At 34.3% G+C, this 27730-nt stretch overlaps 1 long non-coding RNA gene across 1 annotated transcript in view; it reads right to left on the bottom strand.

The window, feature by feature from the left end:
- LOC141514302 (uncharacterized) overlaps window positions 1-23923 on the bottom strand; it is a 103288-nt gene extending 79365 nt beyond the window's left edge. Inside the window, exon 1 of the long non-coding RNA XR_012475987.1 lies at window positions 23850-23923. This is a non-coding gene — a long non-coding RNA (uncharacterized LOC141514302). The remainder of the gene's footprint in view (window positions 1-23849) is intronic.
- Between the last annotated feature and the right edge of the window lie 3807 nt (window positions 23924-27730).

The following is a 27730-nucleotide window of genomic DNA, read 5'->3' as shown; positions in this document are numbered from 1 at the left end:
TATGTCTGTGAAAATAATAGGATTATTAGTATAAGTTGCTTATGAAATTGCTAAGTATAAAAAGCTGCACTCAAAAGAAGAAATATTTGTGCTATCTGAATCTTCTGATATGGGTATAATAATGCTTGGCCATTCATATGTAAAGCATCACCACATGGTGACACTTGCAAAAAACATGATGGGATAGAAAACTGTCTCTTCACCCATGTGAAGATTTTGTGATCAATTAATTGCAAATCTAAAATCTTTTTATTTTTCATTGCAAATAGAAGAAACAACCAAATTTGTTAAAGATGTTCATTTGATTATATTATGTGGATACTTTTGAAATTGGTATAAGGGAGGATTTATTATTTTATAAACCTATTCATGGTAATGACAAATCAAGGTAAGTTTTATATCCAATTGACATAATTTTAAAATTTTAATATAAAATTTAATATTTTATTTTCCCCAATTATATGTAAAAACAAATATCTTTATATTAATTTTTTAAAATTTGGAGAGTTCCAAATTCTCTCCCTCACCTCATTGAGAAGGCAAGGAATTTGATATGCAGTCATGCAAAACATTTCCATATCAGTCACACTGTGAAAGAAATCACAGACCCTCCAACCACTCCTCCTATCTAAGAAAAATAAAGGTAAAGAAAAATATGCTTTGTTCAGATTCTATTAGCTCCTTCTTTGGGGATAGATAAAATTTTTCATCAATAAGTCTTTCAGAATGGAATTAACTTTTTTTCAATGAAAATGACTTATTGGACTTTGAAATGATGGCACTCAAGGGATGTCATAACAAAGCACAGTCCTTTATACACTATATATGTGGCATATTTCACAAATTTTCATTTGTGCTGAAAATTATGAATAAAGATATACACAAATATTTTCAATTTGTTTCAAGAATAATCAATTTTATTGTTAAATAGAAAAACTTGTATTTCAAAACTGTAAGATAATACAATGTAGAGCATAGAGTATTTCTTGCCATGAATTTGTCATTATTTGTTTTAGTCGTGTCCAACTCTTTGTGACCCCATGTGGGATTTTCTTTAAGGAAAGTTCCTGTAGTGGCTTGCCATTTCTTTCTCCAAATCATTTTATAGATGAGGAAACTGAGGTGAACAGGGGTTAAATTACTTGCCTAGAATCACACAGTTACTAAGTGTCTGAGGCCAGATTTGAACTTGTCTGGTACTCTAACTTCTGTACCACTAACTACCAATGAAATGTTATGGCTTTCTTATGCTAAAGTAATTTAAAGGATGTTTGAACTAAAAGAAGAAATTGCCAATCTTTTTAGTGATAATGGGAGTCACAAAAAGTCAGACATGACTGAAAAATGGCTCAACAACAGTAAATAATAAAGTTGAAGGAAATTAATTTCAAAACAAAAAAATTCTTCCTTAAATTTGTCTATATATTTTTAAAAAGTCACGGACTCTAAATTAGTCAATGTAAAGTCTTCCATCTGATACTTATATGCAGAAAGAAAAAACAGCATTCAAGAAGCACAACTAGAACTATGTATAATAAATTTACTAACTAATATTTTACATTTTACATATTTTCTGCTTTTAAATATTTCTCTTCTGCAAACAAAATAGACAAAAAATGATTATTAATCACTTGACTCATCTATAGAAGCAATTTTCATTTTATTTTAAAGCCCTAGATATTTCTAAATGTGAATGAATAAGAAACCTATCTGTCATGGATAAATATGATAAATTTGAACTTATTATATATGAACAAGACTGGTTAATATACTTGTCTTGCGATAGTGCCATAGCACTCCCTCTGGGGCTTCTTCCTAACTTTCTCTATACTCAGAACATGAACATAGTAATGTAACATAACCATTCAACCACGCAAAAGTTATTCCAAAACAACAAGACTGATTTATGAAGAAAAAAGCTAGAAAATTGTCTAATTACTGTCTGAAAACAAACAGAAGAAAAAAAGAAAATTTTTCTTCTTCATTGGATTCCAATAAAATTAGCCTATTAAAGATGGAAGATACTGGATAGAGAGTCTCTATAGTATGCTCTCACACTGGGTATACAAATATATTCTGAGTGAAGCCCCCCATCAAGAGTATTACATCATCTCTCTGCTCCTGCTTAATTTGTATTCAAAGGCTAGATACTCAGGTTCAATATATTCTGCAGTCCTTATTCCTAAAATTATATAGTTCATGAACCCACAGCAATATATTTATCTTTAGTAGTCAGCTAGTATATATGATTAGCTTGAAGAAAAGTCATTTAACTGAGATATATAAATAATAGCTCCCACAAGTATATTGTGTCAGGAAAAGTGTACACATACTCTGACTATACTAGTAGAAATGCACACACTTAAGAAATACTTGTAGCTAATAATAATGATAAAAATCTTTAGCATTAATGGATTGCTTTAAAATTTGCAACATGCCTAACATGTTATTCATTTCTCAAGGCAACTCACACCTCTGGCAGTACAGGACCTGGTGCCCATTCCTTCTTGTTTGTCCTTATATTGTTCCCTGGACAAGCATCTCTGCTAGGATGGCCTCAAAGAGGTTAAGGTGACTTGGCCCAGGTCAAAAAGTCACAGAATTAAGTTAGGTTTAAACTCCTAAGTACAATACTCTTTCCATCATAATAGGGCATTCACTACTATAAATATTAATAATTTTAAAAATGAAGAGATGAATTAATAAATAAAAACAGGGATCAATCTCTCTCCCTCTCTCTCTCTCTCTCTCTCTCTCTCTCTCTCTCTGGGGGGGGGGGGGGCAGGGGTGAGGGGAAGTCAGCAGAGTGAGCCCAGGGAAGGTGATACTCTAACATATTCTCTGTGTTCTCCCATTAATTCAGGTAGCTGAGAAGGGAGTAACCAGTGCAGTTAGAAGAGTTAAAATTTGAAAATAAACAGAGAAGAAAGTAGAGAAAAGAGGACTCTGTGGAGTAAAGTAGAGTTAGCATGAAAGAAGGGATCATTCTGAGTAGTAAAGGATTATGATATAACTATTCTATTAATTTTTTTCAATTTTCCTCTCCCCCATCCCCATATAATCTGGCACAATGTCTTAGTACATAACCAAGTATTAATTAAATAATTACTGAATGATGTTTCCAACTTATTATTTTCAGTTATTAATATTACTAGCTCTTCCAAGATGCCCCTCAATACTTCCCTTCCATGACTAGCTACTATATGTCCTTCGAATGCAAATTTACATAGGGAATAGCCCAAGTAGCCCATAATTATGTAGGTGAACCTGCTGCAGGGACATCATGTAATGCATGGCAAATCAGATTCAGAATAGAGCAAGGATTCATGGCTCTGACCTTACCCTGGTACTCAGGAGACTTGAAGACAACATTCCTCCAACCTTCTGCATTCATACTTTAAGAGCTTTTCATAAGATAATCACATTCACAACTGTGAGGCACTTTTAGTTTAGAGAACTGGACCATTCAGATGAAGTATGCCATGGATCACAGAACCTAGACATACAAGCATCTTAAGAGAGTAGACTGTAAGTTCATTAGGTTGATAGTTCCGCACAAGAAGTTATTCTTTGAGGAATGGATAGTCCAGTTATAAGGAGGTAGGAAGGTAATCGGGGTCTGAGATGTGGTTTTAGTAAACTTGTCAAGGAACAGAGTCCTGTATCATACAATCAGAGTACAAAAGAAGGATGTGTCACTACAAGAGAAGAAACAGAAAGGCACTGATCCTGGGGCTGAGTGTTTATGCAGAAGCAATTAAACTGTCAAATGGACAAGACAGCTGGTAGAGAAGAAAAACTGTGACTTGAACTTATGGCTACAGTTGTATATCATACTGAATGATTCAAACTCACTTTCTACAATCAGAAGGGAATATCAAGCCTCTCCCTGCTAATATACAAGTGCCCCAAGAAAATTTGGATGCTTCTGGAGAAAAGGCAGTGGACCAGAAGACAAGCAACTTTGCCAGGAGAGTCAGCCCTGATTGCATAATCAAGATGCCCATTACATAACATTACTTATGTCATTTGGATTCCCAGGGTATCATAAAACCCCATATAAGCCAAGATGTAGATGAATGCTATTATTAATAATTTCACAAAACATAACATGTTTAACAAGGTGAAAACACAATTTGGGGGGATACCAGAACATAACTTAATTCATTGGGCCTGACAGTCAATGGTAGAGAGCATCTTTCCATTGCTCTCGGACTGGGTCCCAACAGAGATAGTAAAACTTCATTGATACATGGGGTTCTAGGGAGAAACAGCCTCATAATCAATTAGCATCAGAGAGGAGGAGTTTCAGAAGATGACCAAATTCTAACAGGAGTAACTTTCTATAACAAATTTTCTAAGTTTGCATTTTGTATATTGGGGACCATATATAAATGAATACCATAGATACATAGCTAAAGAGACTTTAGACGTCATTTAATCTAAACTCTCCAATTTATGTGTGAACAAACTAAGACATGGAGACATTAAATGATTTGTTAGTGTGGGTAGGCTTTGTAAATAACTGGATCACTCAAGATAGAGGCATCACTATGGAAACAGCACAGATATATTTCTGAGAGATCTCTGGTGTTCCCCTTTTCTGTGCAGATGCAATCTTTCTATCAGCTGAGTACCCAGTACAGGCTGGGTCTTTAATACTACCAGTCAGTCAAAAAACAATTATGAAGTATCTACCATATGGCAGGCACTATGCTAAGTCCTGGTGGTACAAATAAAGGAAAAAGATACTCCTTGGTTTCAAAAAGTTTACAGAGTAACAGAAGAGAAAACATGCAATAACTAGACTATGATCTACAATAATCTTTCTCCTACCAGACTGTGACAGTCTTGTGTTCTCTTTCTAGCAGATGATAAAGAGTTGGTTCAGCCATAGTACAGGTCCCATGAACTGAACTGGGTAAGGAGAAAGGGCTATCTCTTTTCCCTCTCCCTTTAAGACCCTATGACATTAAGTATTAAGTTTAAGTTTTTGGTCTGTTTCTTTTTGACTTCCTCAGTTGTAGGTGCAATCCTTTTTTTTTTTTTAAGGTTTTTTTTGCAAGGCAAATGGGGTTAAGTAGCTTGCCCAAGGCCACACAGGTAGGTAATTATTAAGTGTCTGAGACCAGATTTGAACCCAGGTACTCCTGACTCCAGGGCTGGTGCTTTATCCACTGTGCCACCTAGCCACCCCATGTAGGTGCAATTCTTGAACAAGAAGTTTGAGCCATAGTGATCTTCAATCCTTGTCACTATCAGCATAGCAAGAAATCCCTGAGAAGTAGAACCTAACAGAAGTGGGAGGATGGAATGAACTTGGAACTTGGTGGGACCAAGTTCTATGGGGACAGAGTTTTGAACCTAAGCCCTTCTATCTCCACAGGGACTGAAATAATGAAGGGAGGGATTACACATCCCAGTTTTTATGAGGGAGAAGTTTGTTTCTTTTTCCTTTACCTTTGAAGTTTGTAAAAGATACTCTAACTGCTAAGTATTTAAATGGAACTGGAGTGTAGAGGGACTCTAAAATTGGGGCAACACAATCAATTGGGACTTGAAACGATGGTACAAACAAGATGCTCCCAAACCCTTTGCCTGATAAAAATCTGACCCAGGAAGATGAGATGGTGAACTTTTCTTCATTCTCTTCCTTGACATCAAGGTTATGCCAGGCTGTGTTGCACATGATTGGATGCTTGAGGTGAGATTACTTGAACTACTCCTTGCTCCCCATTGTCACTTTCAGATTTTACTCCTACCTCCATCAATCAGTGATCTCTCCTTTGAAGATCATTCAGTCTATATTTACCAATCAATCAAAATTCTGAAAGTTGTTATTTATTGACTTCTAAGATTCTTCTCTCTTCTCAATGAGTTCAGTGACTGCTCTTAGTCTTTTTCTCTGACACGCAAATCTGCAATCATGCCAGGGAACTTGAAACTATTTGACAGTACTCCCTCAAAATCCCTAAACTCCTATTTTCTCAGATTACTTATTTCCTATAACCCACTCCGCTGCCTCATCTTTACTACAAACAGAGATGGTCATTCTGAATCTTGACATCATCCATAAGTATGACACTTTAATATTCATGAACTCTGCAGTTCCCTAAGCATAATCATTGCCATTCTACCTCTTCCTTTGTCTCTGAACCATAACCTAGGCTCTTTAACTTCACTATGACCTCCGATTCCTTCATCTTTCAGTTCTTTTCTAGGCTGTCTCTATTTCTCTAGTTATACTTTCCTCTATTTCTCTATTCCTCTATTCTCCATCACTGTCTCCATTTCTTAATTCTCTTTATTCTTTTTTCATTTTGCAAATCTTGCCTTTTTAAGTCCCAGTTACATTTATTCCTACTCACATGCCAAAGAATGAAGCTAGAAAAATCAAGAAATAATGCTATCTCAAAGTCAGAATAAAAGATAGCCTGGATATTATATTTTGAGAAATTATAAACTGAATAAAACTTGTGGAACAAGGGAACAAAATTACAGGAATCTCCTAATCATCAAAAGAAAAAAAGGAACCAAAATTAAAATACCCTGAAAGATTATAGGAAAAAAAATAAAAAAATTTCAAGTTAAAAAAATACTATAAGCAGCCAAAAAAAGAAAAATTTCAAATAACATGAAACCAATCAGGACCACACAGGATTTGGTACCTATACTAATAAGAAGAGGAAAGATTTGATTTGATATTTCAAAGGAAAATGATATAGGTATACAACCAAGAATAATTTACCCAGAAAAATTGAGTATAATATTACCAGGGAAAACCTAGACCTTTTCTTCTTGGAAATAGCAGCCTTTTAAGCATTCCTAAATGAAAAGATCAAAGCTAAGTAAAAATATTGAAATGAAAACATAGAAGTCAAGAGAAAAATAAAATGGTAATTATGTGTGAGTAATTGAAAGGGACTACACAAGAATCAAGTGCAGATATTCTAATAGGGAAAAATATGTTTCCCCTTGTGTCAGCAAGAGTCATAGAGGGAGTTAAATAAAACAAAAGGCCTTTGACTGATTCTGTTTTGTTTTGCTGATTTTAAAAGACGGCAAAGGGGATGGAAAAAAGGGAAAAAATACCCTGACCATTAAATGAAATGGGCAAATATTTAAAAAACATCAATGTTCAGATTAACAGAGGAAAAAAAAGGAAACTTCAAGTGACCTACTTTTAAAAAGGAAAATTGATGAAGCATAATGAAATCTCAGGAGGAAAAAAAGAGAACAAGGTGGATTTACAAATGAATTCTATAAAATATTCAAAAATTTAGTTTAGATATTATGTAAACTGTTTTCAGAAATGGATAGACTTCTATCAAATTCCTTCTGTGATACAAATTTGGTTTATATACCCAAGCTAGGGAGAAACAAAGCAGTCAAATAACATATACACCAATATCCCTAATGAAGATAGATGCAAAAATGTTAAGTAAATTATTAGACAAAAAAACTATAGAAATATATATCAAAATTATGCACAATGAGGTGAGATTTATATCAAATACATAGTTGGCCTATACAAATTATACACTTAATTGACAATGAATTCATAAAAGGCATTTTGACAAAATTCAACATTCAATTCTATTTTTTCCATAAAATGGCAACTGCTATCTATCTTAAATCAAAAAATAAAACAATATGTAATTACTATTAATTAGCACTTTAGCCAGTAAAATTATTTGCTATAGAAATAGCAATTCTGGCTAGAGAAATTAAAAAGTTAAAAGAAATTGAGGAATAATCAAAGGTACAGAAGAAATAAAATTTGCTTTTGGCAGATGATATGATGGTTTACTTAGATTACCCTAGAGCAGTAAACTAAAATGAACTGAAACAATAACTTCAGCAAAGTTGTAGGATATGAAAATATCTGAGACTCTAACTACAAAATACATATAGGTATCATATGGATATAATTATAAACCTGTTAAAAGAAAAAAAATCAATTCTAATTATCAATTGTTTCTTGATAGGCTGAACAAATATAGTGAAAATAAAATGCTACCTAAATAATTGTTGTTATTCAAAGTAATAATAAACTATGAAAAGATTATTTTATAGAGATAAAAATGAGAACAAAATTCATCTGGAAGAATAAAAGTTCAAGAATACTAAGAGAAATAATGAAAAAAGTGAAAAAGGTTCTCAGCAAAAGCAGATGTCACACTATATTACAAATAATCAATCAGGATATTTATTCAATGTTTGTGAAAAATAGAGAGGTTGATCAATAAAACAGATTAGGTAAACAGCAGAAGAAGGCACAGGAAATCTATTAGTTTAATTTTCAAAATAACCTAGAGATCTACTTACTGAGATAAGGAATCAACAGCAAAAATCACTATTAAAGTATCCAACAAAATTTGCCAGGAAACCAGAAAACAGTCCAGCAGATATTAGAAAAATAAACTATAAATTAGAAACTAATTAGGAAAATTAGAAATTTGATTAAAATATTAGAAATTAGAATTATATTTTAGAAAAATATAATATAAATGGATATATGAGAAACATAAATGGTCACATTCTAAACATGTTAGAAGATCAAGGAAGAAATTACCTTTTGAATATAAACATAGGCAAAGAGTTCATGACCAAACAATGGGTAGAAAATGCCATAGGAAAAAAAAAGATCAATTCTGATCACATAAAATTACAAAGATATAGAAGTGACTAATTCCTAAGTTTTCTATCTCTGAGAAGCAGTGGGATCTTTTGGAAAGAATACTACACCTAGTATCATTGGATCTAAGTTCTAAATTAACTGCTAATATTTCCCATGGCATACAGAGCCATCTCCAGTTATCCTGATCTATATCTGATCACTGGACACATAAGACTGCAGAAGAAAAAGTGAGGCTTCTGAGTCTGCACAGTACTCCCTCACTTAAATCCAAATCACTTGCATGGGATCACCTCCCTGATGTTATGGTCTTCCTTGAGAGAAAAGGACAAAACAACAGCAACCACTTACTAGTGATGTGACTTCAAGGAAATCACTTTACCTTTTTAAGCCTCAGTTTCCTCCTCTCTTAAATGAGGATAATGCTTGCAACAAATCTTAATAGGTTTTTATGAAGATCAAATGAAATAATATTTATAGAATGTTTTAAAATCTTAAACTGCACATAAATGCTAAGTATTATTGTATTCCTTATTACTTATCTCACAGAAAGCCAGGAATCAATTTGTACTTATTTATATCTTCTATATCTATATAATCTTCATCTGTATATCTGAATCTATATGTATATCAGTGAGAGGCTATTATCAGTGAGGTATAGTGGATAGAGTTAACCCTTAAATCAGAGCTAGGTTCAAATGCTATCAGGTGACCATGGGCAAATAATTTAAACTTCTGGTTCATCAGGCAATTTGCTAAAAGTAATATAACCAAAAAGACATCATATATGCAGATAAGGAAAATTTTGTCTTGGGACTTTGGTACTTTTGGTATTTAAATCCTAGATCTGGGATATATATATATAGTGTACATGCGTGTATATACACACACATACTCATGTGCTAGCATATATTCATATACAATGTACCCTGTATATATAAATATAAAACATATACATATATACAAACATATACATACATGCACCAATCTATACATACATATCTCTTGAGATTTATATAGATGCTTGGTTCAGACCTGTGATTTCTTCCTTCCTTCCTTCCTTCCTTCCTTCCTTCCTTCCTTCCTTTCTTTCTTTCTTTCTTTCTTTCTTTCTTTCTTTCTTTCTTTCTTTCTTTCTTTCTTTCTTTCTTTCTTTCTTTCTTTCTTTCTTTCTTTCTTTTTTGGTTTTTGCAAGGCAAAGTGGGTTAAGTGGCCAAGGCCACACAGCTAGGTGATCATTAAGTATCTGAGGCAGCATTTGAACTCAGGTACTCCTGACTCCAGGGCAGAGCACTATCCACCGCGCTACCTAGTCACCCCTAACTGTGCCACCTAGCTGCCCCTCAGACCTGTAATTTCAATGTATAATACACACACATATGCAAACTATGAGCAAATCTCTGTCACTGATACATCTTATATCTCCTGAACAACGAAATCCTGTAAAATATTAGGTCAAAAGGGACACCTTAGGACAATTCCCAAAAAGTCTATGGTAACTGGGTTACTTTTGCCATCTCTAGTATGTAAATTATTATTACTATTACTATTATTATTATTATTATTATTATTATTATTATTATTATTATTATATGAGGACAATGCCTAAAAGACAGGAACAGGGTTAGTGTCCAAAGATTATGGGTTCAGCATTTACAATAGGCCCCTTGCCTTCCTCTTGATTTTTTTTTATTGGGGTTTTTTTTTTTTTGGCAAGGCAATGGGATTAAGTGACCTGTCCAAGGTTGTATCACTATGTAATTATTAACTGTCTGAGGTTGGATTTGTACACAGGTCCTCCTATCTCTAGGGCTGGTGCTCTACCTATTGTGCCACCTAACTGCACCCTGGGCTCTCATGATAGGAATTTCAAAACAATACATGCAGAAATATTTCAGGTACAGAGTTTATTTTTACCTCAATATTAGGCAATCCTAGTATAAACCATATAAAGTTATGTAGGTCACAAGTATGCTGTCATAAATACCAAACAATTAGCTTGATACAGTTCAAAGAATCAGTATGGCCCTTCCAAAATCTTTTGGTTTTTTAACTTTCTTTCTAGTTAATGAACCTAGTCTTTTGGGGTCACTGTCTTGTCTTCATTTGTATATTTATCTTTAAAAAGTTATTAATTATCTATTTGTTAAAGAGCATTATTTTTAGGTTTTTGCAAGGCAAACGGGGTTAAGTGGCTTGCCCGAGGCCACACAGCTAGGTAATTATTAAGTGTCTGAGACTGGATTTGAACCCAGGTACTCCTGACTCCAGGGCTGGTGCTTTATTCACTACACCACCTAGCCGCCCCTAAAGAGCATTTTGTGAACTTCAGTAGGTAAAATAAAGTTTAGAAGACAATATCCCTCTCCTTTTGATGCTTATCATCTAGAAGAGATATGGGATACAAATATAGATTGCCATCATACACTATTATGTGAGAAATACATTATAGAATTGCAAAACAAAGCACTGCCAAATTTTATGAGGGAGATAATATATGAAAAACCAGAAAGGAATTTGAGAGGTGAAAATAGGAGGTCATTCAGCTTATAAAGGATAGTGTGAACAAAGGCATAGAGATGAAAAAGTAGCTTGTGTTTCTTGGGCAAAGTAATTCAGCTTAAGAGAAATGAAGAAAATATGAGGAGGAATGACATGAAAGGGGATAGGGGAGGTAGATTGTCCCAAGATTTTCGAGTGCCTTTGATGACAAGCAAAGGAGAATGACCTTTATTTTAAAGCAAAGAAAGGGTTACTGGACATTTTTGAGCAAATTTTATTATACAAGGAATCCTTGTCCAGCAGAGGAAGGAAGGAGAAAGTAGAGTGGGGAGAAAATAGGGAACAAAAACTTATTAGGAAACCCTTACACAATAATCAAAGATGATGATGATGAGGACCAAATATAGGGCACTGGTATAGACTGGATGAGAGGGTACAGTGGGCTAGATGAAATATTGCAGAGGTAGAATCAGTAGAATGTAGTAACTGATTACTAGGACAAAGGTGGAGGAAAGAGTAAAAGATTAACCTAAGCTTTTAACATATGAGACAGGGTGAACAGTAGCAATACAGACAGAAATTGGAGTAGGTTTTAGACTTAAGGACTAAGGGTAAATGAGTTCCATTTTGGACATATTGAGTTTGAAGTATCACTTGAGATCTAGGTTGAAATGTCTGGTAACTAATAGGAAATGTGGGACTGAAGCTTAAAGGAGAGGTCAGGGCAGTAAATATGGATTTGAAAGTCACTTACATAGAGATGGTAATTGAAGCTGTAGAAATGAATGAGATTGTTGAGAGACAGTATATACAGATGGAAGAATCCAATGACAGACCCTTTAAGATCTTAGATAGAAAATGAAGGATAGAAAATGAAAAAACACCAAGGGAGAAAGAAGGAGTGGTCATAGAGGTAGAAGAAAAATCCAGAGAATGTGGTTTCTCTCTTGTATCAAAGGAGGAGAGGGTATCTAGTAGGTAGCAACTGACATTGTCAAAAGCTGCAAAAGGATTTGTACAAAGTATTTGGTAATCAGTGGATTATTAATGATCTTTGAGATGGCAGTTTTAGTAGAATGTTAAGGATGGAAACCAGTGAAGGGCTTAAAGAGAATAGATAATGATAAAGACCTGAGAAGCATAAGGAGACATACACACTCATTTGTGTGTGTATATACATATATATATATATATATATATATATATATATATATATGTATTCAGATATACAGATGAAGATTAGACAGTTGTAGAAGATATAAATAAGTACAAATTGATTCCAATAATTTCATTGGTCTGGGGACATTCTGGGTGAGGAAACTCCCTTAATCAATACAGGTTTCTTCTTTCTTTATAACGTAAGTGTATTAGAGAGTTTCCTAGAGGACGGAGATTAAAGGACTAGTTCAGGGTCCAACAATCAGTATTAAAGGTAGGACTTGAACAGGGGTTTTCATGCTTCCAAGGATAGCTCTCTCTCTCTCTCTCTCTCTCTCTCTCTCTCTCTCTCTCTCTCTCTCTCTCCCTCTCCCTCTCCCTCCCTCCATTAAACCATATAGTGCTTAATGAGGTAGAGAAAACTTGTTGAAATTTAGCTGTTAAGTGGGGGAGGTTAGAGGGTCAAGAAAATGAAATTTTTTTTTAAAGGACTGGGGAGGTGTTTCTATAGGTATGTGGAAAGAAATTGTGAGTATGATAAGGCTGAAGATGAATAAAAAAGAGCAGATTATTTCCAGTGCAAGGATCGGAAGAAAGGAAGGAAGGAAGGAAGGAAGGAAGGAAGGAAGGAAGGAAGGAAGGAAGGGAGAGGGAGGGAGGGAGGGAGACAAGGGAGAATGAACTTTTCTGAGGAGCAAGGTTATCTCTCCTATGACCAGCGAAAATAAGAGAATTGGAGATGATGTTACTGAAGACTGAAGAATATAGGAGGGAAGCTAGAAGTGTTCTTGCCAGATGACCTCAGTCTGCCCATGAAAAGCATTTTTGATTATTTATCCTACTTTCCCCCCCTCCAATCTAATGCCCAGCAATTCTCTTTATCCTTCTTTTGGTCTTTTGGTCAAGTCCTTCTCTGAGCCTTATGTCAAAATTGCTATTTTTTATCCAACTTGAGAATTTTTCCCTGGAATCTGCTCAGAAAAATTCCTTCCCTATACCTTTTCTCTTTTCAATGCCTCCAATCTCAATGAGTTTATGACTGCTCCATTTTTCTAGTGATCCATCCCCTTCCTCCCATTTTTATTGTTAATTTTGATTTCTATATCATATCCATTTTTGATTATCTCATCAAATTTCCCTTCTGTAAGAAGAAATCAACAAAAATCAGTTGACATATTATTGAGATATGATGATGTATGCAACATTCTATTCTCAAAGGTACCCTTCTCCCTTTCTTTTTAGAATAATTATTTAACTGATTGTACCAAGGAGTTCTTTCTCTTCTAGGCTTACTAGTATCTAAAATTTCCATTTGGACATACACCAAACTGACTAGCCTGGTATAAAGTCACGAAGAATAGGGACAGATGGGTATGAACTGTCCTTTATGAGTAAAAAGCTGACTCTGGGTTTGAGAAGGAGATTTTCAAATAGAGGCACGTTTGGCACATGGTCTTAAGAGCCACATATACAAGGTCAGCATTTAAATATGAAAAAAAAAGTTTATTAGATTTTTTAGTCACAGAAACAAAAATGAGCAATGATCAATAATAACCACAGTATTCTTGAGTTAGAAGCAGAGTTTTTCCCTATGCCTCTTTTTTTCTGCTGTATAATTTTTCATGGATATATGATCTCATTGATGCCAGGCCTCACAACAATGGTGTAGATTACATCTCATCTATGACAGCTAAGGATACCAACGGAGCATAGAGATCATCGATTAGTTATACCTTGGTTTTGTTACGTGAGTTGTTCAATGCCTTTTGCTATGATATATTTCTTTGATAATATATTTTATACCTGTGACATTGCTTCTTCACTGGCACACATGCTGTAGTCCATGCCTGCCTAGGCATCTCTTCATAATTCATAATATACATACACATACACATATGGATATATGTAGGCATGTCTTACATATACACATACATATAAAAATGCACACAAATATAGATATATAAAATGCATATAAGGATGTATGTGTTCAGAGAATATAACAGCAGACATAGTTTTTATGAATGTAGAAAATGAAATATTTTTGTAGGAACCACTATCTATATGGAATCATCAAGACTCACAAAACTTCCTTAAAAGTAGAGACTTCTCTAAGAAATAAGGAACTGGTGTTAGTTGAAAGTCAACACTTCTTCCTGTCTACATTTTGTCTGGGACAAAATTGTGAGCCCCTAAAAACACAAGGGCACTAGGCATTCTAAAGAAGGATGAACTGGCCAAAGTCATAAAAATGGAGCAGGTTAAAATTTCCATCAGTATCTATCAATATTATTTTATTTCTAGCCTAAGTGAAATTAGGGAGGTTCAGTCTTACAAGTAGGGGGAAAAAAGTTAACATCTTATTCTTTGGACCTATAAAGGGTAGCAATGGAGGTAAGAGGATGCTGAATCAAGGAATCTGATATCTAAAATTATTACCCTTCCTCAGCTCCCATAGGAGGTCCAGTCTAGAAATCTCAAGTACTTTCTAAAATTTCTTCTTTCTTGGACAATAGTGTTTCCTTTCAGGGAATTCTTTAGCCATTCTGTCACCACCATGACACAGACATAGCTTCCATCTCTGGGGTAAGAAGACATTTTATAATATCTAGGATATCATATACCATATACTTAGATATAATTCAGAGTTAAAACACTGTCTCATTAACAAAATTAGAGGTAGAATTTAAAAAAAGTAATAAAGTGTAAATAAACAAAGAGAAAAGGGTTGCCACAAAAGCTAATCCTTAGAAATTTTAAAGACACAATGCTAAATACAGTTTAGGTGATTAAAAAATGTTTATGGAATTACACTGATATAAAGGTGAGGCTTAATTGAGTAAGTCAATCAAGTTATATACTTCATTTAAAGTGATCACCATAAAAAGGTGAAAATATGTCTGAATCAAAGACTTTTAACAATATTTTGATAACTATATTTAAATATAGTTCTTTCCTTTTTAATCTTTTATATTTTATTTTATGCATTTAAAAATATTGTTATGACAATAGGTTTTAAAATAATGAACCACTGCTTTGTAGTTGAAATGTAAAATGTCTTTGGTGAGCTCAAATGAAGTTGCCCAGTAAGGTACATTTGAATGAGGAAATTTGCACTGAAGGGTCTTTATCTTTTCATGGAATTGAACATGTATTTATCAAGATATATTTCTAAACCTACCATGTCTTAGGCACTTGGCATTTACCCTGCCAAAGCTCCTTTTAATTCCAAGTGTTACTTCAAAGAAGCCATGGCAGATGAGTTGTAGAGACAAGGAAGCAGGTGTTATCAATAGCCTTGAGGACCATACCAGCTTTTTTCCCATGCTAGAGTTACCTGCATCGAACAGCAAAAGCAGAGAGAAACAAAACTTCTTGGCTGGTGTTTGTGTTAGGCTGGCCAGTTTTCCTGCTGGTGTTGAGCTATTTGTTTTGCATGGAAGGAGAGTTAGTGAGCCAGAGGAAGCCTCTTCAGAGCAGAGTCATACTGGCATAGGTAGGTAAGGGCTGTGGGGTCTGGTGTCCCTGGGTGGCTTTGCTTGTGTATTTGTGCTTACATTCCCTAGCATTGTATTTGTTCCTGGAGCACTCCGGTGTGCTGAGTTGTGCTTCAAGCTGTCGACAGTCTGGTGCACAGAGAACACTGAAGAGTTGTGACTGTGATAATTCTATGCTATAAAGTCATAACAAGCTGCACACTTAATAACACCTTTGTAAGCATTTCCTGTTCTTTCAAGTATGCCAGTGTGGAACCCTAGCTTTGTGATTCCGAGATGGGGAGTGGAGAGATAAGGATAGGGTAGCTTATCCTTCTTTAGCTTTATATCTCTACAGATAATTCCTTGGAGAATTCTGTGTGTGTATACATAGCTGGATACACAGGGTATACTCCTGTGTATCAATTACAACTAACATATACCTTTAAAATGCAAAACTAATAAATTTATACCTAAGTTAATGCTTTTATATTCAGTAGGATGGTGTGATTATTTAAATAGGATCCTTGGAAGCTTTTAATAACACCACTATTATTATCTCATTCTCATATTTTTCAAAGGAGTTCAAATAGAAATGGTCCTAAGACAAATTGCTTTAATGCCATAATTCTTTTTTGTTTAATGTTCTAAGGACAACACCACCTAATTAGTGGTACTGCCAAAACCCAATAGGCCAAACCAGCTTTCATTATTCTTTTATACATCATGAGTGGGTCAATCATTGAAGCCCACGAAGATTCCTTTATTGGTTTCAGTCCAAGTCACCATATAGATGACTCAAGGGTTTATACTGTGTAATAATCAAAAGGTCTTCTTGTTATTTTTTTGGTTTTGGAACCAGAAGATCTGAAGATTCAAGGGATGCCAAGCAAGAACTGAAGAGATACACAAAAGAGTCAACTTGTCCCTTCATTGATCTCTTGACTTTGTGTATTCACGTGAGGACCCGGCTACTTTGAATTATCTTGAAGAAAACCAGACAGGAGAAGGATTTCCCACTCTCCCAGTCAGCCAATTTGAATGGATGTTTTGTAGCAACTGTATTAAAAGTATAGTTTTTCATAATGGAGTTTATAAACACATGGCAACTCTATTTGTATTTGCTCCCTTGGAAAAGGGGATGGAGCAGCAATCTTGATGGACAAGTCTATGCAGCAATATTGTGAACTACTGTAAGGTCTGAAGAGCTGCAGGTTAGTGCCTGGCATTTCTCCCTCCACAGGTATATGAATAGAAGTTAGGGAGACAGTACCATAACAGCTCAATGACCCAGCCTGACAGTGAAATGGTCCATCTAAGTACAAGTGGAGTGTCCTAGCTCAGCTGTTGATTCAATCATTCAGTAGAAATGTTATGCAGGAATCAGCCTTGAGGAGCAGCAGTGACTTGTCTATGAATACAAATGTGCCCCACAGAGCTGACATTATGAGAACTCCATGGAAGGAGAATAATACTTCTAGGATTGGCAATCAGAAGATACCTCTTTGACATATATACATATATATATATATATATATATATATATATATACACATATATATATATGTGTGTGTGTGTGTGTGTGTGTGTGTGTGTTATCCATATATGTACCTTAAGGGAAGCTAGTTGATATGATGGATAAAGCACTGGCCTTTTTGTCCTTGACATTTTGAAAAGTATTATATGTAACCTTTAATAGACTTAACACAGCACCCCCCCCACTCAAATCCAATTCATGTGCCTATCATGGCATCACCTCCCTGATTTTGTGGTCTTCTTTGAAAATGAAGGATAAACATTATTATTATTATATGCATCTTACTGCTAATGCACTCGAAATTTAAGTCACTCTCTTTTGGGACCTTCTGGATTAAGAGTCCCTCAGAGACACAATGTAAGGGTATAACAGAAAACCCTGGTTTGAATGGATGTTTTGTAGCAACAGTATTAGAAGTATAGTTTTTCTAGAATATTGAGTAAAATTGTGGTCTTCTGAGTTGTCACTCTGTGAATACAAGTGCTCATTTGGGCAACTGACTCCAAAAGTATCTACAGAGGGGTACATTTATGTTGAATTTTGATGGGATATTACTCAAATAGATAAAATAACTGTTTTGGGGGCAGTTAGGTGGCGCAGTGGATAGAGCACCAGCCTTGGAGTAAGGAGTACCTGAGTTCAAATCTGATCTCAGACATTTAATAATTACCTAGCTGTGTGGCCTTGGGCAAGCCACTTAACCCTGCTGCCTTGAAAAATCTAAAAAAAAAAAAAGAATTATTTTAAAAAAAATGGGGCGGCTAGGTGGCACAGTGGATAAAACACCGGCCCTGGAGTCAGGAGTACCTGGGTTCAAATCTGGTCTCAGACACTTAATAATTACCTAGCTGTGTGGCCTTGGGCAAGCTGCTTAACTCCATTTGCCTTGCAAAAACCTAAAAAATAAAATAAAAGAACTGTTTTGTAGTTGAAAAAAATACTAATAGATCATTTTTTCCTCTGTTAGTTTAGTGAAAAGATCTTTTGTACAACTCCAACAGAAGACAAGACAACTGGAACCTTATTCAAAATATTATTTTATTTTCTTCCATTGGGTAGAGTATATTTTAAAAGCTTTTTATCCCATGTAGTTTGGAGGTTTATGAATAATTGGGATAGTGAAATGTATTAAAAATAATATCCTTAAGTTCTTTATGAATCATTATTATATCTAAGTGGCTGTGGACAGTGTTCAGTCTCTGATAATGGTCATTCTTTTTTTTTTAATTTGGGTTTTTTGCAAGACAATGGGGTTAAGTGGCACCACACGGCTAGGTAATTATTAAGTGTCTGAGGTGGGATTTGAACTCAGATTCTCCTGACTCTAGGGCTGGTACTCTAGTATGTCCTTTTAGAATGGAAATTTGTTATCTATCTATTCATGAAAGATAGTAAATCACCAGGTTATGTCTTGCTATGGATTCAGTATGTGTTAAATGTCTGTAGCCAGAAATTATAATATATAACGATGATCACTAAGTTTACTTTTTTTTTCAGGATAGTGGTAGTAGTTGTTAGCATAATTTTGCATAGTTTATAGTGGTAATATTGAATTGCAATCACAAATACCTCTGTATAGTATGACTCAATATAGCATAACTGTGTATAGCTACTTGTTTGATACTTTTTTGTCAACATGTTAGCTATATTCAAGCAGTGACTTTGGATTCCACCCATGGATCTTAATTGTTTCATAGGTTCACTTAGAGTTAAATCAGTTCTATCACTTTCAGTTACATTAGATGAATCCAATGCTATCTGTTATTAGCCTTTATTAATTCAGTAGAGATGTCTTTTTATTCCAAAAGCATTTCTTGGGTTTATGATCTATCATGTGCTCTAAGAAAGCCTACCAATTCTTGTCCTATTATTATTGTTTTCTTAATAATAATAATAACTAGCATTTATATGGCACCCTAAGTTTTTCAAAACGATATTACAAACATTATCTCTTTTTATTCTTGATGTAAGCCTAAGAGGTAGGTGCTATTTTTAATCTCCACTTTACAGAAGAGAAAACTGAGGAAGATGGATTAAATGACTAGTCTAGAGCTGCATATCTGTTCAATTTCCAACTCTTTATGACCCCATTTGGGGTTTTCTTGGCAAAGATAAAGGAGTGGTATGCCATTCTTTGTCCAGGTCATTTTATAGGTGAGGAAACCGAGGCAAACAGGGTTAAGTGCTTTACCCAGGGTCACACAGCTAGTGAGTGTCTGAGATCAGATTTGAACTCAGGAAGATGAGTCTTCTGGACTCCAGGCCTGGCACTCTCTTGACTGTTCCATCTATTACACTGTTGCACACCCATTTACGTATAAAATGCTGAATACGAATTTGTCTTTCTGATCCCATGTCAGGTGCTCTGGTAATCCACTGTGAACTCATCAGTCCAATACTGTAACTTTTACCTCATTACCTCTTTTTTTGATGAGGAAGCTGATGATCTACAGAATATTATACTGAAAGATAAAATGATTACTTTTGGAAACTGAATAAGAGGATGGGGATATAAGCTCATCCTCTGTAGATTCCCTGAAAGCATCATTGGGATACCTCGGGTCACAGAGAGTATATCAATAATGAAACAAATATATCATGTCCCATTCCCACATGGTTTTAGTTTCTTCTGCTTGCTTTCTATACTTTAAAAGCTTTTCACTTCATGTACTTTGGAGATTATGAGTACTTATATAGCAACATATGTTAGAAATGTTGCTCTTAAATTTTAATGGATCAATGTTATACCCAGGCAGCTGTGGGCAATAAATTGTTTTATCTATGATAAATTCTCTAGTTCCAATACAGGTTATTTGTTGAATTCTCAAGGATATTTTGCATTTGTATTAAGGGACTTTGTTACTTGTTATCTAAGATAGTAAGTCCTAGGCATATAATTTTAGCTTTATGATCATTCCTATTGAATCATTGATTATATGCTAAATATTTACAAATTTTTTAACACATTTTCCATTACTTACTTGCAGAAAATCTGTATTGAAACCTAAGTCTATGATTCTTAAGGATAACTTTTTTGGGAAATATCTGCTAGCAGTGACCTGATAATTTAATTATAACCATAAACTTTACCTCTATAAACAAAAACAAACATATAAATGTTGCAACCATTTGTTTAATATTTATTTGTTAATTTAATGTAGATTGACTTCCTTGTGAATGTTGCTCATGGAAGATCTTTTGATTCTATTATTGAATCTTAGTTACATCATAGACTGCAGTCAAATTTAATGATGCATAGCTATTGTCAGTCTTTACTAATGGTCTGTGAATTGAAGTCTGTTATAAATGTATTTCTATACATTTTAAAATCTATTTACTGTGTGCTCTGAGAACATTTATCAATTCTCTTCCACAGTATTTTTTCCCTAAGAAATGTTAATATTTCTCTAACTTCCTAGGGTTGATGAGTCCTTCTTGTCCTTGACATTTTACAAGGTATTATATGTACACCTTTAATAGACATTTTTAAATAAAGAGTAACATTTATTTTACCATTTCATAAGTATACATATATTAAAAGTGGCATCACATAGTTGTTCATTATTCTAAATGTTTTCTTCTCCTTAAGCTTTGTCTTCAGGAGGCCACTCAGACTCTTAACAAACTAATGTCATAGTTTTCTCCTTAACGGCTTTTTGCTCAAAACGTCTTGTCTAGGGAAATCCAAGATATTTATGAATTTTGCCTTCATCAGTTGGTTTAATCTGATATCAGCATTCAAAGTTCAGTGCTTTCAAGTCTATTCTTCCTTGGTGAATATTAAGACTTTTGCACTGATTGAATCTAGAAGACATTTTGATATTAATGGAAAAGGTTTTTATGAGATGAAGTCACTAATTTTTGTACTTCACAGTAGAGCCATATAGTGCTCTCATCCAAGTACACCAAGTGGTAAATTACAGTGTTTTATAATATTCCTTTCATGATCTAAAAGTCCCTCTCACTTTTATTTAGGAATTCTGAAAAAGATTTGGTTCTATGAAGAGTAGTAACAGGTTTATAAGTTCTATCTGGATAGCCAAATAGCTTATATTATACTTGATATCATTGTATTGCAAGAAAACACCAAATGGGCTAACTAAAAATGACTGAAATTATTGTATTCGTGGTCTGTTTAAAATACAGAATAGATTTCCACATGGACATCAAATACACTATTATTTTTACTATGCATAGGTGCATTTAATATGTTTGTAGTACATAATTAGGCCATTAAAGAGAAAACTAAGACTTATTTGTAAAGAGACTGAGTGGCCTCCTGAACACAAAACTAAAGAAGAATGCTTAGAATAACGAAGAACAATGCAATACCAGTCTTAATGTATATATACTTTCAGTTTTTAGTGGTCATGGTAATCTAACCCCCTATTTCTCATAGGTTCAATTTCTCAAATTTGAATTTTTGACTTCCTCCAGTTTTCCAGGATAGCTTCCTCACCCCTGAAAATTGAAGATTACCTGGATACATATAGTTTTTGCTTTAAGTAAATTCACATTATTCAAATTTTACTTTTCATAAAGAATTCTGAAAGAAATATACATTTCAAAAAAACATTTATGTCAAGTTTACTGCATAATATTGTACTTTTTCTCACTGCTCCTGACCCTTAATTAGGTGGTTTTGAGCTCCCACCCTACCTCCTACTAAAAAAAATCCCTTAACTACTCTCCCTAAATAAATCTTCCAAGTGAAAATAGAAGAACTGATGTAAGGAGAGGCCACCTCTGCCAGTTTTGGAGAAGATCTTTCCTTTGTCCTGCTCACTCCTTGTCTGGCCCCTATATGTCTGTTTTCCGTTAGCACTCAAGTACTGCATATCTGTCCCATTACTGGCTCCCATGTGACTGCCCTTTATAAATTTTTCCTATTGGTTCTAGCCAGGCCCCACCCCTGTAGCTGGCCCCATGCATGTTTCTTCTCCTTCTCTCTTCCAGGCCATATATAGACCCCCTCCCTCCCTTTCTTAAGCCCTCAAGAAAAATTTGCCTTACTGTGAGTAGACCACTTGTATATTGTAAGAACAGTCTTATCTAATTTCTCTCTCTCTCTCTCTCTCTCTCTCTCTCTCTCTCTCTCTCTCCCTTTCTCTTTCTCCATAAACAACTATATGTAGAGTATAATGAGGTAGGTGAAAGGTAGGCAGCTGCTATTATGTGTTTGATGCCTATATTTAGGAGCATTTCTAGATAATGATAAAGACTCCTTGCTTCCTTTCTTTATTCTGACAACAGCTGTGGCTTGTACTGTTGTATATAGGTCCTGAAATGTTTTTATACCCAATCAAATTCAGAGAAGTCATTTTTTAAAAGATGGGTTTTATCAGGTTTTGTTTTGTTTTGTTTTTAGGTTTTCGCAAGGCAAATGGGGTTAAGTGGCTTGCCCAAGGCCACACAATAATTATTAAGAGTCTGAGGCCAAATTTAAACACAGGTACTCCTGATTCCAGGATCAGTACCCTATCCACTGCACCACCTAGGCACCCTGGTTTTATCATTTTATAAAAACTGTTCTGCTTTGGTAAATTTTGTCTCAGACTCAAAGTTTTTACAAAATTCCATTCTAAGCATACCCATCTCCTTTTTCAAAATCAAGCATAACATCTAATTTTTTTTGGCTATTTCATTTTTAGTAGTCTGTTTTAAGTATGGATTTCCAGTGTTTTGTTTTTAGCTTTTTCCTCTATATTTTTTAAGTTACTCTTCTGTATCTACTTGTATTTTATCTAACCAGCGCTTAGGAATTAATTTTTTTTTCAATCCAATTGCCTAGCATTGATCTATAATGCATTGTTGGTTACTTTGAAGATATCATTGAGAAAAAGCAACATGAATTCTTCATCTGTAACTGGTAAGATTTGTTTCCAGTTTTGTTATTGTGTATCATGTTTGGGAACATAAAATCATATCTTTAGTCCATTTCAATGTATACTTCTCTGTTGTCCATTTGTCAGTACAATTTATATTGAAATATTTCTGGTAGGTGAGATACTGTATTTCTGACTTGTTCTACTATGTATCATCATTTTGAGATAAAGTAGTAGAAATGAGGGGCAGCTAGGTGACTCAGTGGATAGAGTAGTGGACCTAGAGTTAGGAAGACTCATATTCCTGAGTTCAAATCTGGTCCCAGACATTTACTAGCTAGTTGTGTGATCCTGGGTTAAGTCATTTAACCTGTCTGCTCAGTTTCCTCATCTATAAAAATGAGTTGGAGAAAGAAATGGCCAAACCACGCCAGTACCCCTGCGAAGAAAACCTCAGATGTGGTCACAGGGAGTTAGACATGGCTGAAATAACTGAACAACAATAACACTAAGTAGAAGTAAAGAAATGCTATAATTTCCCTAGTTCTCTGTGGCCAGGCTTATAATCAGCCTGTCCATTTCTTGAATTCAAAGTAAGAATTTCATCATCAGGCTAGATACTAAGCTAATTAGTAGTATCACCAAAGTCTAATTGTCTAGGCATTCAGGGTTTCTACCAGGCTTTCATAATGATCACAAAAATCTCAAGGACTTACAGTGTTCCTGCTGTAGTTTACCCTTCTGATATTCTCTTACTGTGCTTTTGCTTCTTTCTTTCCTTTTTTCCCCCTATAGAAAAGACATTATTTGGATTTTGAAATGATTATTATCATTATTATTTTTAGTCTCACATTTACAGATATATAAATGCACATATCTGGAAGCTAAGTTGGCACAGTGGATAAAGCAGGAAGTCCTGAGTTCAAATTTGACCTCAGACCTTTGCAACTTATATGGTTTTGGGAACATCACTTCAATTCTGTCTGCCTCAATTTCCTCATCTGTAAAATGAGGATAATAATAATACTTACCTCCCAGGGCTGTTGTGAGGCTCAAATGAAATAATAATTGAAACATTCTTAGTAAAGTGCCAGTCACATAGTAAGCATTAATTGTTAGTTAATATTAGCTAATGTATATGTGTGTGTGTGTGTGTGTGTGTGTGTGTGTGTGTGTGTGTGTTTTATGCAATGTAATGTAAGCTCCTTAATGGCAGGAACTGTTTAATTTTTGTCTTTTTATTCTAGTATTTAGCAAAGTACCCAACACATAGTAAGGACTTAATAAATACTTGTTAGTTGGTTGACTTATTTAGTTCTTTCAATAATGAAGCTTTGATCTTTATGATAAGATGCAAATATTACTTGCCAAAGATTATAAAACTAATAAATGGTAGAGTTAAGGTTTCAAGCTAGGTTTTCTCAATCTAAGCTTAATGACTTTCTTGCTATATCACATGCCCCTTCAGTGGCATCCAAAATGGATCATCTCCTTACCATAATCTTCTAGTAGTGTCTTATGACAGGATAAGTCATAAGAATGTAAAGGATAGATAGGAGGGACATTGCTAGAAATACAAATCTATTGTCTGAGATTATATCTCATTGGATTTATTATATATCATATATGGATATATAATATGTATTTGTTATATATATATATATTATTGGAAATAACAGCTACAAAAAAGAGAAATCAAGGAATTTGCTGAAGGTTTTGAGAAGAGAATGGATGGAATTGTGAAGGATGAATAAAACATAGAAAACTTTACATGTCAAAATATTTTTCCCCAAAGGGATTCACTGTGCATTTCCTTTTTAGAAAGCATTCTTTTCTACTCTCAAGAGTATAATTTCATTTTGAATGAAAAACTATGAGGGAGAAATACAACAGCCATTTGTACCCAGTCTGAATTCTTGCCTTTATGGGCACTGTATTTATTTAGTTTAAAATGCAAAGGCACTAGATGATACCTACTCTTGTGAAGGGGCTTGGAGGAGTTTCACTGATGTTATGATAAAAACTTTGCATGTGCCTGGATAGGAAGGGGAAAAAATGGTAAGTTCAAAAATATTCAATGGGAATATGAAGGGATAGGTATATAGATATGAACAAGTTAACACTTATATATATCAGCATTCTTTGATTTAGGCCATGGTATGCTGAGAAACATGAAAAGAGAGAGATAAAATATTTCAAATTCTCACTACATACTTCTATAATGCACTGCTTAACTGAACTCCTATTTGTACCCTTTTATATTCTATTTCTCCATGTATTCATTCATGCACCCATCTACCCACTGTCCATCCATATTTACCAAAGGACCGTCTATGGTTCAGGTGCTATGCCAGATACTTGGGTAAGTAGACAAGATAAATCAGTTCCTGACCTCAAGGAGTTTGGTGGGAGGCTGTAGGAAGAGCAATGAACATGTGACTATAAATATTTAGAACTGGGACAGGTCATTCAACAGTGAGTTTATTTCCTTGTCATAAAAATAAGGATAAATACTCATAATACCTCCCCTCACAAAGCTGTTGTGAGGAAAACATTTTGAAAATCTTTAAGCACAATAAAAGTTTAAGTTATTACAATGACAGAATTTTCCAGAGTTCCATGGGTAGTAGAGTCAAGATTTAATCCCAGATTTCTTTTGACTCCAAATTCAGTGTTCTTTCTATCTCATCTTTCACTAAATAATGAAACAAACTGAGCGGTTGGAAGAAAAAAAATCTTACAAAACTGAGATTCTGCTGAGCATTTAGCTTTCTTTGAAAAGGGTTGGTTTGGATAGTCACTCTTTATACATTGGCTGTGACTCCCCAAGGAAGTGAGAAGACTGCTCAGGAACAAATTTCCAATAAGCTGACCACATCTTTCCTCTGGCTTGTAAACTCATTGTAGCAGAAAGGTTTATGAACCAGCCAGAATAGGGGATTTCTTTTCCTGAAAGTTAGCTTACTCAGGCAACTATATCACCATAGGGAAAAATAAGCCATGAACTATGAAAAGCTTTTGCATAAACAAAATTAATGCAACTAGGATAAGATGGGACACTTTAAATTGTGAAGAATCTACATCAAATACCTCTGATAATTTTATAATATGCAAGACATAACAAAAACAAGTAAGAATGAATGAATATATATCTTCAAAAGATAGGAATAAAGTTTTTTTTTTTAAATGGAAACTATTAAACATCTTTTAATTAAATTAACTATTACGGGGCAGCTAGGTGGCATAGTGGATAAAACACTGGTCCTGGAGTCAGGAGTACCTGGGTTCAAATCTGGTCTCAGACACTTAATAATTACCTAGCTGTGTGGCCTTGGGCAAGCCACTTAACCCCATTTGCCTTACAAAAAACCTAAAAAGAAATAAACTATTAAACAAAAAAGAAGATTACTTCAAATCACTAATAATAATGATGAGAGAAATACAAATGAAAATAACTAATATTATATCTCAAATGACAAAGATAAAAATTGAAGAAATGGTCAATGTTAATAATGTTGGTAAAACACTTTTGGTAGAGATGTGAACTGATTCAACCATTATGGGAAATATTTTGATATGTTATAAAGGCACAAAAATATGCGTATTGGTTGACCTAAAGATCCCATTGCAAGGTATTTTTCCCAAGGATGTGAAAAGGAGAAAGGTCCATATAGACCAAAACAGTAATAATTACAAATTAATAATCTGTGATAGTAAAATATACCTCCTCTTTTATCAGAGAGTATAGGGACTATGGTTACATATGCTGTCAGTTATAGTTTATGTGTTAATTGATTTTTCTGTACTATTATTTTAAAGAAGTTTTGCTTGGAAGAATTGAAACTTGAGAGAATTGGAGATTGGCTGAATGAACTGTGGTTTATGAAAGTGATGAAATACTAGTTTTCTGTTAGAAATTGCGAACAGCTGGTTTTCAGAGAGATCCCTGGAAAGACATGAATTAATGCTAAGTGAGAACCAGGAGACCATTTTTTATATGATAATCAACTATGATAAACTTAGTTCTTCTCAGTGGTACAATGATCAAAGACAATTCTAAAAGATTTATGATGGAAAATGTCATCCACATTCAGAGAAAAACTATGGAATCTGTAAGCAGACCAAAACATACTATTTTCATTTTGTAAAAATTTGTTTTATGTGCTTTTTCTTTCTTGTGTTTTTTCCCTTTTGTTCTGATTCTTCTTTCACAATATGACTAATATGGAAAAATGTTTAATATGATAACATGTATAACCTATATAAGATTACTTGCTGTCATAGGGAGGGGGAAGGGAAAAGAGGGAGATAGAAAAATGAGAAACTCACAATCTTACAGAAAATTAATGTTGAAAACTATTTTTATATGTAATTGAAAAATAATTTTTTAAAACAATCTTGCTTGGTAAGGAGAAAAAGGGCATGTTTGGACATGTACATAATGAAAAAATGAAAGATATCAATAAATCATTTTTCTCTGTGCCTAATACTAGCTGTTTCTAGGGTAGAAGGGAAGAAAAAGACATTTATACAATAATTATGTCATATATTTGAAAGGAATAGCAAGATGTACATAGTAGATTTACAATTTCATATG

This window comes from Macrotis lagotis, chromosome 2 (genome assembly GCF_037893015.1).
Source record: "Macrotis lagotis isolate mMagLag1 chromosome 2, bilby.v1.9.chrom.fasta, whole genome shotgun sequence".
Taxonomy (NCBI): domain Eukaryota; kingdom Metazoa; phylum Chordata; class Mammalia; order Peramelemorphia; family Peramelidae; genus Macrotis; species Macrotis lagotis.
This window is presented reverse-complemented; position numbering and strand designations above follow the sequence as displayed.